This window comes from Anomaloglossus baeobatrachus, chromosome 6 (assembly GCF_048569485.1).
Source record: "Anomaloglossus baeobatrachus isolate aAnoBae1 chromosome 6, aAnoBae1.hap1, whole genome shotgun sequence".
In the NCBI taxonomy this organism is placed as follows: Eukaryota; Metazoa; Chordata; class Amphibia; order Anura; family Aromobatidae; genus Anomaloglossus; species Anomaloglossus baeobatrachus.
In genome coordinates this window covers 576,584,386-576,600,802 of record NC_134358.1, presented here as the reverse complement: position 1 = coordinate 576,600,802, position 16,417 = coordinate 576,584,386, and the positions used below count along the sequence as shown (strand labels likewise).

Below are 16,417 nucleotides of genomic sequence, written 5' to 3'. Positions count from 1 at the left end.
AAACCTGGACTCTATCGATATTCTGGTGAAAAGATGTATTTGCCACCTTGACTATAGCTGGAAAGGTCACTAATCCCTGGTTCCAGCTAAATATCACACAGCCTAGGGGACAGTCGTGGTGGATGGAATACAATCCGGACATTGAGGGTGTAGTTACCAAAGTAAAGACTAAGATCCCTCATTCAGGCCCCATTACCTACGATGGATTATGGTTCAGTCTTCAATATAATGATGTTGCTATCTGTGGAAAGGACAATGATTGTTTCCGTGTGTTTGTGTCTATGTGTGTATCTACATTCATAGTCACCAGTTTTTGTCTGTTCTCCTATTATATGTACAGTCAGGGCCAGAAATATTTGGACAGTGACACAAGTTTTGTTATTTTGGCTGTTTACAAAAACATGTTCAGAAATACAATTATATATATAATATGGGCTGAAAGTGCACACTCCCAGCTGCAATATGAGAGTTTTCCCATCCAAATCGGAGAAAGGGTTTAGGAATCATAGCTCTGTAATGCATAGCCTCCTCTTTTTCAAGGGACCAAAAGTAATTGGACAAGGGACTCTAAGGGCTGCAATTAACTCTGAAGGTGTCTCCCTCGTTAACCTGTAATCAATGAAGTAGTTAAAAGGTCTGGGGTTGATTACAGGTGTGTGGTTTTGCATTTGGAAGTTGTTGCTGTGACCAGACAACATGCGGTCTAATGAACTCTCAATTGAGGTGAAGCAGAACATCCTGAGGCTGAAAAAAAAGAAAAAATCCATCAGAGAGATAGCAGACATGCTTGGAGTAGCAAAATCAACAGTCGGGTACATTCTGAGAAAAAAGGAATTGACTGGTGAGCTTGGGAACTCAAAAAGGCCTGGGCGTCCACGGATGACAACAGTGGTGGATGATCGCCGCATACTTTCTTTGGTGAAGAAGAACCCGTTCACAACATCAACTGAAGTCCAGAACACTCTCAGTGAAGTAGGTGTATCTGTCTCTAAGTCAACAGTAAAGAGAAGACTCCATGAAAGTAAATACAAAGGGTTCACATCTAGATGCAAACCATTCATCAATTCCAAAAATAGACAGGCCAGAGTTAAATTTGCTGAAAAACACCTCATGAAGCCAGCTCAGTTCTGGAAAAGTATTCTATGGACAGATGAGACAAAGATCAACCTGTACCAGAATGATGGGAAGAAAAAAGTTTGGAGAAGAAAGGGAACGGCACATGATCCAAGGCACACCACATCCTCTGTAAAACATGGTGGAGGCAACGTGATGGCATGGGCATGCATGGCTTTCAATGGCACTGGGTCACTTGTGTTTATTGATGACATAACAGCAGACAAGAGTAGCCGGATGAATTCTGAAGTGTAGCGGGATATACTTTCAGCCCAGATTCAGCCAAATGTCGCAAAGTTGATCGGACGGCGCTTCATAGTACAGATGGACAATGACCCCAAGCATACAGCCAAAGCTACCCAGGAGTTCATGAGTGCAAAAAAGTAAAACATTCTGCAATGGCCAAGTCAATCACCAGATCTTAACCCAATTCAGCATGCATTTCACTTGCTCAAATCCAGACTTAAGACGGAAAGACCCACAAACAAGCAATACCTGAAGGCTGCGGCTGTAAAGGCCTGGCAAAGCATTAAGAAGGAGGAAACCCAGCGTTTGGTGATGTCCATGGGTTCCAGACTTAAGGCAGTGATTGCCTCCAAAGGATTCGCAACAAAATATTGAAAATAAAAATATTTTGTTTGGGTTTGGTTTATTTGTCCAATTACTTTTGACCTCCTAAAATGTGGAGTGTTTGTAAAGAAATGTGTACAATTCCTACAATTTCTATCAGATATTTTTGTTCAAACCTTCAAATTAAATGTTACAATCTGCACTTGAATTCTGTTGTAGAGGTTTCATTTCAAATCCAATGTGGTGGCATGCAGAGCCCAACTCGCCAAAATTGTGTCACTGTCCAAATATTTCTGGACCTAACTGTATATACATGTGTATGTATATATGTATATACAGTTAGGTCCAGAAATCTTTGGCCAGTGACACAATTTTGGCGAGTTGGGCTCTGCATGCCACCACATTGGATTTGAAATGAAACCTCTACAACAGAATTCAAGTGCAGATTGTAACGTTTAATTTGAAGGTTTGAATAAAAATATCTGATAGAAATTGTAGGAATTGTGCACATTTCTTTACAAACACTCCACATTTTAGGAGGTCAAAAGTAATTGGACAAATAAACCAAACCCAAACAAAATATTTTTATTTTCAATATTTTGTTGCGAATCCTTTGGAGGCAATCACTGCCTTAAGTCTGGAACCCATGGACATCACCAAACGCTGGGTTTCCTCCTTCTTAATGCTTTGCCAGGCCTTTACAGCTGCAGCCTTCAGGTCTTGCTTGTTTGTGGGTCTTTCCGTCTTAAGTCTGGATTTGAGCAAGTGAAATGCATGCTCAATTGGGTTAAGATCTGGTGATTGACTTGGCCATTGCAGAATGTTCCACTTTTTTGCACTCATGAACTCCTGGGTAGCTTTGGCTGTATGCTTGGGGCCATTGTCCATCTGTACTATGAAGCGCCGTCCGATCAACTTTGCGGCATTTGGCTGAATCTGGGCTGAAAGTATATCCCGGTACACTTCAGAATTCATCCGGCTACTCTTGTCTGCTGTTATGTCATCAATAAACACAAGTGACCCAGTGCCATTGAAAGCCATGCATGCCCATGCCATCACGTTGCCTCCACCATGTTTTACAGAGGATGTGGTGTGCCTTGGATCATGTGCCGTTTCCTTTCTTCTCAGAACTTTTTTCTTCCCATCATTCTGGTACAGGTTGATCTTTGTCTCATCTGTCCATAGAATAATTTTCCAGAACTGAGCTGGCTTCATGAGGTGTTTTTCAGCAAATTTAACTCTGGCCTGTCTATTTTTGGAATTGATGAATGGTTTGCATCTAGATGTGAACCCTTTGTATTTACTTTCATGGAGTCTTCTCTTTACTGTTGACTTAGAGACAGATACACCTACTTCACTGAGAGTGTTCTGGACTTCAGTTGATGTTGTGAACGGGTTCTTCTTCACCAAAGAAAGTATGCGGCGATCATCCACCACTGTTGTCATCCGTGGACGCCCAGGCCTTTTTGAGTTCCCAAGCTCACCAGTCAATTCCTTTTTTCTCAGAATGTACCCGACTGTTGATTTTGCTACTCCAAGCATGTCTGCTATCTCTCTGATGGATTTTTTCTTTTTTTTCAGCCTCAGGATGTTCTGCTTCACCTCAATTGAGAGTTCCTTAGACCGCATGTTGTTTGGTCACAGCAACAGCTTCCAAATGCAAAACCACACACCTGTAATCAACCCCAGACCTTTTAACTACTTCATTGATTACAGGTTAATGAGGGAGACGCCTTCAGAGTTAATTGCAGCCCTTAGAGTCCCTTGTCCAATTACTTTTGGTCCCTTTAAAAAGAGGAGGCTATGCATTACAGAGCTATGATTCCTAAACCCTTTCTCCGATTTGGATGTGAAAACTCTCATATTGCAGCTGGGAGTGTGCACTTTCACCCATATTATATATAGAATTGTATTTCTGAACATGTTTTTGTAAACAGCTAAAATAACAAAATTTGTGTCACTGTCCAAATATTTCTGGACCTAACTGTATATGGATGATTCCAGCGAAGACTCCTGGTGGGGAAATACATTTTTTTTTTATTAATCCAGCTAATTGGTTTAAGGGCCTAGCAGGTTGGGTTTCTGGCATTATACAATCCTGTATGCAAATATTGTTATTCTGTCTATTGCTTATATAGCTGTAAAAGCATTGATATATGCATTAGCTAAACTACTGAATAATGTATGTGTTAAGAGTCCCAGCATTGAACCCTCTGTAGTTTACTACGGACCCCAAATGGCCTCTACTGACGGGGAGTAGGTGTCCACACTGAGGGTGGATGGGTGAAGTGGTAGGAAGACCCCTCATGGGTACTAGGCCCATGAGCCAGCAGCTGCTGTTTGGACGCCTATTGACCCTGTAGTGAATGTTATACCATTTACAAAAGGGGGAAATTGATATAGAAGGGTTAATAGTTTCTCTATTTCTTTATTAAAGATATTTTATTGAAATTTAGTAAGTATATCTGATGGTAGTTCATAGTCATGGAGCCTTCGTAATTAGAGACAAGCTCAAGGATTATTATTGTCTCTAAATGTTCTTCTTATCTTCTTCTTATCTCATATGCATGACTCTACATTTTTGTTTTGCTAAAACTTAAAGGTCATATGAGCAACTTGTAAAGTCCAGCTAGAAGCTTTTTTTTGCAATATCACATTGATCTGTAAATGGTATAAATAAACTGTACTTTGTCTGAATAAACAGAAAATTGATCATGCTCACATGAATGCAGGTCTTTTCTCCGAGCGCTCGATCTTGATTAGGTCTGAAGAGGCCTAATTCAGAGGACCTCACTGGTGATCCCATAAGCTGACTTGTGACAAAACAGAACAGCTACAACACCTTCCTAGCACTTTTCCCTTTGCCCCCCTTTCTAACTGTCACCCAGCTACCTACCTCACCGTCCTGCCGCTCCCTACTACGATCCTCCCCCACATCTGACCCAGCAAGCTGCTGCTCAGTGAGCAGCAAACTCCTTTTCATATTGCTAATGCATCTCAGAGTTGCCAGCTGCTCATTTACATCCAGTATATGGGCTTCCAAATGTGCAACTTGCGCACATCTCGAACAACAGTATGCCCCCTCGAACGGCTTTTCAAGAACTGAATACATGAGACAAGATGTACACTGGATCGCATTAGCAATAGTGGAGCACATTTTCAAATGGAGATAGCCACGAAATACAAACAATTCTACTCACACTTACTTTTGCTCACTCACGCTCACAATGAAGAAGACGGGCCAAAATTCAGAACTCTTCCTTCCGGCTGTAACGGCCAAAACCCGGTTCTCCTTGAGCTCGCGGTGACTCTTCACTTATCCCAGAAGGCACTGGGAATATGTAAATTATCCTCGCAGGACTCCTCCCCTGGTTTTCAGAAGTCTTCCTTCCAGCTGTAACGGCCAAAATCCTGTTCTCCTTGAGCTCGCGGTGACTCTTCACTTATCCCAGAAGGCACTGGGAATATGTAAATTATCCTCGCAGGACTCCTCCCCTGGTTTTCAGAAGTCTTCCTTCCGGCTGTAATGGTTAAAACCCGGTTCTCCTTGAGCTCGCGATGACTCTTCACTTATCCCAGAAGGCACTGAGAATATGCAAATTATCCTCGCAGGACTCCTCCCCTGGTTTTCAGAAGTCTTCCTTCCGGCTGTAACGGCCAAAACCTGGTTCTCCTTGAGCTTGTGGTGACTCTTCACTTATCCCAGAAGGCATTGGGAATATGCATATTATCCTCGCAGGACTCCTCCCCTGGTTTTCAGAAGTCTTCCTTCCGGCTGTAACGGCCAAAACCCGGTTCTCCTTGAGCTCGCGGTGACTCTTCACTTAGCCCAGAAGGCACTGGGAATATGCAAATTCTCCTCGCAGGACTCCTCCCCTGGTTAGTAAATTTTTATTATAATTCTTAAAAAATTCTCAAAAACACAAAACACAAAATTGACAAAGATAGCAAAAATGGTCAAGAAGATCCCTTAGGAGTAGTTGATAAAGGGACGGCGGTGGGGTGGAGGGCCCTGGTAACCCTAAATAGGAAGGTGTCCCTACCTACCAACGGAGGGAATGACACCTTAAGTGTCCGGGCGCCCCTGTTCCACGTTGACTAACCCTCTCATTTGCCCTAATGTAGGGAAAGATGACCCAAAAGGGGAGGAGGGGGAGGGAGGGCTGTCACAAACTGTATAAGGTCTAACAATTAAGATAACTATCCTTTTCTTGTTTAGACCTTAAATTCCTAACACAGATAATATAGGATACAACCACTAAACAAACCAGCTTACAGCCATGGATCACCACCTTACAGGATTTGCTGTTGTCTCCCCAAGCCTCCTGATGAACCTCTAATGGGAAAGGAGAAATGCGTTGAGGCCAAGCAGGGATGAAGACCTGCTATTTTTCAGGGAAGTGGATCATTAATCATTTTTTCTTTCCAAATTATCTTATGTCATTATCTATTACCTTGTGTGACTATTATTTACATAAGATAACAGTCCTTTTGGGCAGTACTAATCTTCTCTGCTGAACACAAATGGTCCTGCTATGATTGTATGGGGACTATGATGTTCATACTAACTATTTGTGCAGGGTATTGTGTATTTTTTTTAGTACCACCCTTTGTTTAGTGGTCGTATCCTATATTATCTGGGTCAGGAATTTAAAGTCTAAACAAGAAAAGGATAGTTATCGTAATTGTTAGACCTAGGGCTGTGGAGTAGGTAAGCCAAACCTGCGACTCCGACTCCTCAATTTCCCTTGCACCGACTCTGACTCCACGACTCCCACATACTGTATATTGCTTATATTTAAGTGAAAAATTTATTGTAATACAATGTGAACATCAGACATTTAATCGTTTTTATGATAGAACATAAAATATTTTTATTTCTAATAAAACTTTAGAACCCAAGTCCTCTTGCGCCTGGCAGTCCTGTAGCCGCTCATCCTAACTGCTACCTCAGTCACAGCTTCTTTTCCTTTAGTAAGCTGTTAATCATCAAGCAGTATATGATGACTTGGGTCCACATAAACAGCTGCCAGAAGAATTTTATTTTCCAATAGCTGTGTCTCTCTCCGTTTCATTGAAGCAGAAATGCCATCTGTGATTAAACCTCCTCATTGGAACAGGCAAAATAGTAAGTTCTTCCACTCCCTTATGAAAATGCTAGGAGCTAAATCCTCAGCTTGTAATATTTTTAGTCATGGTAAATGGGTGATTAAGCAATTCCTTTAATTCAGCCACTTGTGTCTTTTGACCTTCATTTAGGGTTACTTGAGGGTTTGCCATATCTATAAGGCTATGTGCGCACGCTGCGGATTTTTCCGCGGAGTTTACCGCGGATTTGCTACAGAAAATGTGTCCAACATTTCTGCAGTCATTCCCCAGCAACACCTATGGGTATAAAAAAAAATGCTATGCGCACACTGTTTTTTTTATACCTGCGGATTTACACGCTGAATTTCTGCTTAGGAATTAATGTGCATGTCACTTCTTTTCCACAGGTACCTGTGGTTCTTGCCATAGATAATGGTAAAAATCCGCAGGGACCAACTTGCGGAAATACTGCGGCAAATCTGCATGTGGCAAAACCGCATGCAGATTTTGTCGCAGTTTTGGTGCAGTTTTTTACTGCAGGTGCGGGATTCTTTAAGAGGGTCTGGATTTTCCTTGAGAAAAAGTCAATTTCTAGTGCGCACATAGTTCAAGCAATTGCTCAATCATTAAATAAGTGCTGCCCCATGAGTGGCTTGATTGACAATTGCCCCTTTCCCATCACATCTCTTCAAGATGGAATCAATTTTAGGGGTTCTGGCAGCAATAACCAATTTCCTCACTTTTCCAATCAGATTTCCAGCATGACCCTCTTGCAGACTATCTCTTATTGCCATCTGCAGCGTGTGCACAACACAGCGCATGTGATGAATAGGAAAGTGTTTTGAAACTTCAACAAGATCCTCTAATCCTAAAGTTTCACTTTGCTGTTCTTCTGTTGTAATATCTGTGTGTTCCTCAGTTACATGAGCAGCGCTGTGGCTCCATCTCACACATACTGAATCCTAAATGTTCTTCTAGCTGTTGTTCATTACTCTCATTCATCAGTTTAATTGTACTTATGTTTGAAGCACTGTCCGTTACAATGGCAAGAACCTGTTCTTTTTTGCGTTCCTAATCTTGCAGGACTTTTTACACTAAGGCCTGGAGAAATTGGAGGCCTCAAAAACAGATCCTCGCACAGAATGAGCATGTCAGTTTGTGGCGTTTTTCTACTCTGCTTTTGCTATTGAAAACATTATCTATGATCTCAGAAACTTTTCAGGTGATGCATTTTTTTAGAAAGCTGATCTGCTTTTGCAGCTGAAAAACGTATCCTCAAAAAACGCAGCAAAAACGTTGTGTGTGAATGTAGCCTTAGATCAGGAATAGAACAGACATTTAGGCGGGCTTTGCACGTTGCGACATCGCAAGCCGATGCTGCGATGTCGCACGCGATAGTCCCCGCCACCGTCGCAGGTACGATCTCGTGTGATAGCTGGCGTAGCGAAAATTATCAGTACGCCAGCTTCACACGCACTCACCCGCCCTGCGACCGTCGCTGTGGCCGTCGCCCCGCCTCCTTCCTAAGGGGGCGGGTCGTGCGGCGTCATAGCGACGTCACACGGCAGGCGACCAATAGCGGCGGAGGGGCGGAGATGAGCAGGATGTAAACATCCTGCCCACCTCCTTCCTTCCGCATATCCTACGGAAGCCGCAGTGACGCCGGTAGGAGATGTTCCTCGCTCCTGCGGCTTCACACACAGCGATGTGTGCTGCCGCAGGAACGAGTAACCACATCGGACCGTCGCGTCAGCGTAATTATGGATTACGCCGACGCTGCAGCGATGATACGATTACGACGATTTTGCGCTCGTAAATCGTATCATCTAGGCTTTACACAGTACGATGTCGCATGCGATGCCGGATGTGCGTCACTTTCAATTTGACCCCACCGACATCGCACCTGCGATGTCGTAGTGTGCAAAGCCGCCCTTATAGGACATTTCATAACTTTCCCAAATTCCTATGAAAAAATATTCAGCACATTCTGCATTGCATGACTATCCTCAATTTATTATAGATTTTAGGAGTCGGAGTCGCTCCATTTTATACCGACTCCGACTCCACAGCCCTGGTTAGACCTTATACAGTTTGTGACAGCACTCCCTCCCCTTTTGTGTCATCTTTCCCTACATTATGGCAAAGGAAAGGGTTAGTCTACGTGGAACAGGGGGCACCTGGAAACTAACGGTGTCATACCCTCCTTTGGTAAGTAGGGACACCTTCCTATTTAGGGTTACCAGGGCCCTCCACCCCACCCCCGTCCTTTTATCAACTACTCCTAAGGGATCTTCCTGACCATTTTTGCTATCTTTATCAATTTTGTGTTTTGTGTTTTTGGGAATTTTTTAAGAATTGTAATAAAAACTTACATTTTAAGAGGGTTATTTGAGGTCACATGTTAGCACAGTTATTACTCGACCCGAAACTAATTCTTTCTGTTATAAATCTCCCCAAAAAATTAAAAAACAGCTGGCCAAGCTGGCCATCCCTCTATCAAGCTATTCTGTTATTTCAATGTATTCTTTCTGTTCTTTCTTATTATCTATTCCATATGTTCTTTCTTTCTGCCTATCTATCTTTTCAATCTATCCATCTATTGTAGCTATCTATCCATAATCCTGTCCTATCATATTTTGTTTCTCGTTTGAAAAAAGCATTAACAAAATCGCGGCAAAAATGCAGCAAAACGTCATGAATTTTTTTGGGCCACAAGCTGCGTTTTCTGTGACCACAGGATGAAAAGATGCACTCAGAAAAAAGTTTCAGTATGTGAAGATAGCCTTATGGTTTTGCTAGGCTTTATTCACATCTCTAGTTGAGCTTTGTATTATTCCTGCTCTGACCTCGGGCCGTTTCCAGACTATACTTTTCTCTTTCGATTTTCTTCTTTGCTGTCCTAGCTCTGACCTGACGACCTGTCTGTTTCTGCCAGCCCGCTCCATCAGCCAGCGACTACTCCAAAAAGTCAAACCGGGGCCCCTGTTTAAATCCATATACCTGTACATCGCAGATCCTGTCCCCTGTCCATGGAATCCCTTTTAAGAGCTGCCAGGTGACAACAGACAGCCAAGTTATTGTGGGTAAAAGCAGTTGTGGAATATGCTGTCCTGCATGGGGCCTGCACCAACCCTGTCCCTGCAAAACACCTGATGATAGCAAACACTATCTGGGGTCAGGTGATCCCATAAATGAACTCCTTACGAGATGACCTGATCATTGGAAACCATCGCAGGAGGTGGCCTGATGAATCTGCTGTCATCAGAGTAACATGGGGCCGCAGGAGGAATTCAAAGTCTCACACATATTCTTTGTTTCACAGTTGTTTCTTTAATTCATGTTTCCATATATGTTAATTTGTGGCTTTGCTTCTTTCAGTCTGAATCTACAATGTGCACATTCCAATAAGAATTAGGAAAACGATTGCATAACTTGGTGTCTAAAATATTGACGGTACTGTATGTGATATCTATTCACTCCGCTTCAACCTGCATATATTCAATGTTTAGGGTGACAAGTCCCTTATTACACCTCTGTATATTTTTATATGTTCATTCTTTTTAGTACGCACCCTGTATAGGTATCCTGCCATACAGAGAAACAAAGAGGGAAAAAGGCATCAGGAGAGAAACCTTAGATCTAATGTGCACATAATCAGTAATGCTGAAGACAGAAGAGGAGGACACAGAAAAGCAAAGAGAAATCGTCAGTTTCCAGTCACAGGAACGAGATTTCACAAGAAGAACATTCATCAATTGTGAGAAAGTGAAATGTGAGTAATGTATCTGCCGTCTGCAGCCTGGAGGGTCACATGAGATGGATGGGACTTCTGTACATGAGAAGAGGCGCCATCACCCTCCCGCTTGTGGTAGATTACTATGAGTGTGGAGCTATGACAAAACAGATTATCATAGGCCTAAAACACACTTCCGCAAAAAAAACGTCCGTATGACACGGTCCGTTTTTCGGGTCAGTGTTCCGTTTTTTTGAGGCGTTTCTCCGGTACGTATGGCATCCGTGTGATGGCGTATGCGAGCCGTGTGTACGTGTAAAATTCCATGTTTGTGTGTAAAATGCCCGTGTATGTGTACGTGGAATGTCCGTGTGGAATGTCCGTGTGTATTGCACAATGTCGTTTACTACAAGTCGGCTGACAGCAGACAGAGTTCCGCGATGAGAATGAACTCAGGTGAACTTCACCCGACTTCATTGTCATGCCGCGGCTCTGTCTGTGTGCCGCGTACTGATTAGCGGTCACCTGTGAAGGATTCACCAGTGACCGCTAATCCCCCGAGTGACTGGAGTGAGCAGCCCTCTCTCATACTTACCGCTCCCCAATCATCCGCGCGGCGAGGAACAGCTGTGCAGAGAATACGCGGCAACAATTACTTTGAATATGCCGGCCGCTCATTAATCAATCTCGTATTCCCTGCTTTCCCCACCCACCGACGCCTATGATTGGTTGCAGTCAGACACGCCCCCCACGCTAAAAAATAAGGAATAACGTTTGGAACTCCATTCTATGTCTGAACTGGGTGCAAAAACCTAAAAAAACATTACTATATGGAGATAAGGTATGCACACCAGTGACTATGCAAGGGGAATACATGTAATAGCAGAAACTGCTGTGTGTATGCTGACATGAAAAATCCAATAGCTATATGTAAGAATGAAATGGGAAAAATGGAACCTGCATTACTGCCATGAATATATGAATAAAGAGAAATTTAGCTACTGAATTGATCAATGCAATAGAGCCCCAACACTACGCCAAAGTATTTCTCTACGTTGGGGTCCCTAGCTTGTGTGTGTCCTCTCATGCAGTTAAAAAACTTACCGTGTATGGGAAGCTGAGACCCAGGCTATATATACATTATATGCGACAGTTCTGGGACTGTACCCGGCTCTTCCCGATTTGCCCTGGTGCGTTGGCAAATCGGGGTAATAAGGAGTTAATGGCAGCCCATAGCTGCCAATAAGTCCTAGATTAATCATTGCAGGCGTCTCCCCGAGATACCTTTCATGATTAATCTGTAAATTACAGTAAATAAACACACACACCCGAAAAAATCCTTTATTAGAAATAAAAAACACAAACATATACCCTGGTTTACCACTTTAATAAGCCCGAAAAAGCCCTCCATGTCGGAGGATGGTCCAGCGTCGCTTCCAGCTCTGCTACATGGAGGTGACCGGAGCAGCAGAAGACACCGCCGCTCCTGTCAGCTCCACGCAGCTAATGAAGGCAATAACGCGATCAGCTGTATTGAGCGTTGGCCGCGTGTAACCTCAGTGAGAGCTCAGCTGATCGCACTATTGCCTTCATTAGCTGCGTGGAGCTGACAGGAGCGGCGGTGTCTGCTGCAGCTCTGGTCACCTCCATGCAGCAGAGCTGGATGCGACGCTGGAGGTCCGTGGATTACGCCGGACATGGAGGGCTTTTTCAGGTATTCCGCGTATTCTCTGCACAGCTGTTCCTCGCCGCGCGGGTGATCGGGGAGCGGTATGAGCCGGGGGAAGAAAAAAAACGAGCGCCAATGTAAGTATGACTGAGAACAGCAGAAAAAAAGGTAAGTATACTGAAGTTAATTAAAAAATAAAAATAAGATCGCTAGTTTAAAAACGCACACGCACGAAACGTGCTGAACACGGACATACTCCGTGTGCGGTACGTGCAGGCACGGACCCATAGACTAAAGCGGGTCCGTGCCTGCGTGCTGCCGGCCAAAAACGGACATGTTGTCCGTGTAAAAAAGCGCACTCACGTACTTACCTCACGGACACACGTTCCGTGCGATTTTACGTGTGTGTGCCATCTACCATTGATTAACATGGGTCTCCGTGTGTACATGTCTCCGGTACGTGCAAATACGTACCGCACACGTACAAATTAAACGGATGTGTGTTGCGGGTCATAGTGACCGCCGCCTGTGTAACTATGATGGTGGCTTGTAGCCAAAGGATTTAAGAGCAGGAGAATCACTCCAGGAAAGTGATAGGACCATAGAAACCTAAGGTCTCAAGACGCTGTGTACTTTTGATACAATCAGACTATAAAATGTCATCTCTGTGTGAATTCTCATATGCATCTTTATACTTGATTTCTGAGCAAAACACTCTTAAAATTAAAATATGTTCTATCTTGTGTGAATTCTCTCATGGGCAACAAGATTAAATTTCAAACTAAAGCATTTCCCACATTCTGAACATGAATATGGCTTCTCTCCTGTGTGAATTCTCTCATGTATAACAAGATTTGATTTATGAGTAAAACATTTCCCACATTCTGAACATGAATATGGCTTCTCTCCTGTGTGAATTCTCCCATGTGTGGAAAGAGCTGAATTGTTTGTAAAACATTTCCCACATTCTGCACATGAATATGGCTTCTCTCCTGTGTGTATTCTCTCATGTTTAACAAGTTCTGATTTAAGAGTAAAACATTTCTCACATTCTGAACATGAATATGGCTTCTCTCCTGTGTGAATTTTCTCATGTTTAACAAGAGTTGATTTCTGAGTAAAACATTTCCCACATTCTGCACATGAAAATGGCTTCTCCCCTGTGTGAATTCTCTCATGTAAAACAAGATGTGATTTATCTGTAAAACATTTCCCACATTCTGAACATGAATATGGCTTCTCTCCTGTGTGAATTCTCTCATGTATAACAAAATATGATTTACTTGCAAAACATTTCCCACATTCTGAACATGAATATGGCTTCTCACCTGTGTGAATTTTCTCATGTTTAAAAAGAAGTGATTTCCATGCAAAACATTTCCCACATTCTGAACATGAATATGGCTTCTCTCCTATGTGAATTCTCTCATGTACAACAAGAGCTGATTTCTGATGAAAACACTTCTCACATTCTGAACATGAATATGGCTTCTCTCCTGTGTGAATTCTCTTATGTATAAGAAGTTCTGATTTATTAGTAAAACATTTCCCACATTCTGCACATGAATATGGCTTCTCCCCTGTGTGAATTCTCTCATGTATAACAAGTTCTGATTTCTGCCGAAAACATTTCCCACATTCTGCACATGAATATGGCTTCTCTCCTGTGTGAATTCTCTTATGTGTAACAACAGATATGTTATCTGCAAAACATTTCCCACATTCTGAACATGAATATGGCTTCTCCCCTGTGTGAATTCTCTCATGTCTTATAAGATATGATTTCTGTGCAAAACATTTCCCACATTCTGCACATGAATATGGCTTCTCTCCTGTGTGAAGTCTCTCATGTGTAACAAGAGCTGATTTACGTGAAAAATATTTCCCACATTCTGAACAGGAATATGGCTTCTCCCCTGTGTGAATTTTCTCATGTATAACAAGTTCTGATTTCTGACGAAAACATTTCCCACATTCTGCACATGAATATGGCTTCTCCCCTGAGTGAATTCTCTCATGTATAACTAGAGCTGATTTATATGAAAAACATTTCCCACATTCTGAACATGAAAATGGGATCTCTCCTGTGTGAATTTTCTCATGTCTTGTAAGATGTGATTTTTGTGCAAAACATTTCCCACATTCAGAACATGAATATGACTTCTTTCTTGCACGACGTCTTTTATTTTCATTATTTCTTCTGTGACTTTTATTTTGTTTATCAGTCTGTGATGAATTTAGAGATGATACTTCATTAAAATCATCAGATGCTCGATCTCTGCTGTGAACGGCTGGGGATATATCTGAGATGTCGGCACGCTGTGTACATGTATCTTCTGTGATATTACAATCATCTGCTTTAGTTTCTAAAGATATCAGATGTTCCTCGGAGCTCTTGGTACAGTCATCTGCCAAGAATAAAACTGTTAATATTTTTCAATAATATAACCTTAAATATATCTAAATAAAACAAATATTAAAAAAAAAACATACAAATTGCAAAGTATGTAGTAAAACTCTATTATTAACTGATTAGTGTCATTTACTTGCGGAGAAAATAGAATAAACCATCAATCAGTTATACTATTTTCATTCCAGATTATTGCCCAAAAACGACAAAAAATTGTCATTAATCATATCTAGTATATAAAGCGCGTATGTGTGTGTGTGTGTGTGTGTGTGTGTGTGTGTGTGTGTGTGTGTGTATGTGTATTTCCGCCAAAGGAATCTGCACCATTACATTTACAATCACGAAATTTTGCACAGCCGCCTCATGTGACTCAGGGAACGTCTAATGGCCACTTTACACACAGATAAATCTTTGGCAGATCTGTGGTTGCAGTGAAATCATGGACATATTGTTCCATTTGTATACGGCCACAAACCTGACACTGATTGTCCACAATTTCACTGCAACCACAGATCTGCCAAAGATTTATCTCTGTGTGTAAAGTGGCCTATAGACTATGTTTTGAGGGGAAAATTTAACTCCGCGTTTTACAGTTATTCACCAATAACTTTTACTGTTTGGATGTTTGAGGTAATATATACTGCCTGGGCTGTTTTGACAGGTAGCCTTGATATTTATCAGGTGACTTATAGCAACCAATCACAGCTCTGCTTCTATTTTGTTACAGGTCATAAATAAGAGCTCTTATTGGTTGCTTTAGGCAACAAAGGAGGTTCCTAGCATAATACAGCTTATGTGTGATGTGTTAGGGCAGGGGTGGGGAACCTTTTTACTGCCGGGGGCCATTTGGAAAATTCTACCACCCTTCGGGGGCCACAAAAAATTATCAACTTGAAAATGACCCTGCTATATTTGGTCAAACAATTACCTCACCCCTACCGTGGCGGCTGGAGCTGCTGCTTTTTGGTGCGGCTGTGATGTTTGCTTCTCACAACTGCTTCTCCAGCTTTGTCTTTGCCTGGAGCTCAGGCAACTCTTCATGATAATAAATCATATATATCACACAGGAGACACTAGACACACACACACAGCCCCGACACACTGGCCGTATACTGCACACAGCCCCGACACACTGGCCGTATACTGCACACAGCCCCGACACACTGGCCCTATACTACACACAACCCCGACACACTGGCCGTATACTGCACACAGCCCCGACACACTGGCCGTATACTGCACACAGCCCCGACACACTGGCCCTATACTACACACAACCCCGACACACTGGCCGTATACTGCACACAGCCCCGACACACTGGCCGTATACTGCACACAGCCCCGACACACTGGCCGTATACTGCACACAGCCCCGACACACTGGCCCTATACTACACACAGCCCCGACACACTGGCCCTATACTACACACAACCCCGACACACTGGCCGCATACTACACACAACCCCGATACACTGGCCGTATACTGCACACAGCCCCGACACACTGGCCGTATACTGCACACAGCCCCGACACACTGGCCGTATACTACACACAACCCCGACACACTGGCCGTATACTGCACACAGCCCCGACACACTGGCCGTATACTGCACACAGCCCCGACACACTGGCCGTATACTGCACACAGCCCCGACACACTGGCCCTATACTACACACAACCCCGACACACTGGCCGTATACTGCACACAGCCCCGACACACTGGCCGTATACTACACACAACCCCGACACACTGGCCGTATACTGCACACAGCCCCGACACACTGGCCCTATACTACACACAACCCCGACACACTGGCCGTATACTGCACACA

The 16,417-nt window shown here is 43.1% G+C and overlaps 1 pseudogene; it reads right to left on the bottom strand.

Moving 5' to 3' along the window:
• Positions 1-16,417, bottom strand: part of LOC142243719 (uncharacterized) — a 680,256-nt pseudogene that overhangs the window by 532,273 nt on the left and 131,566 nt on the right.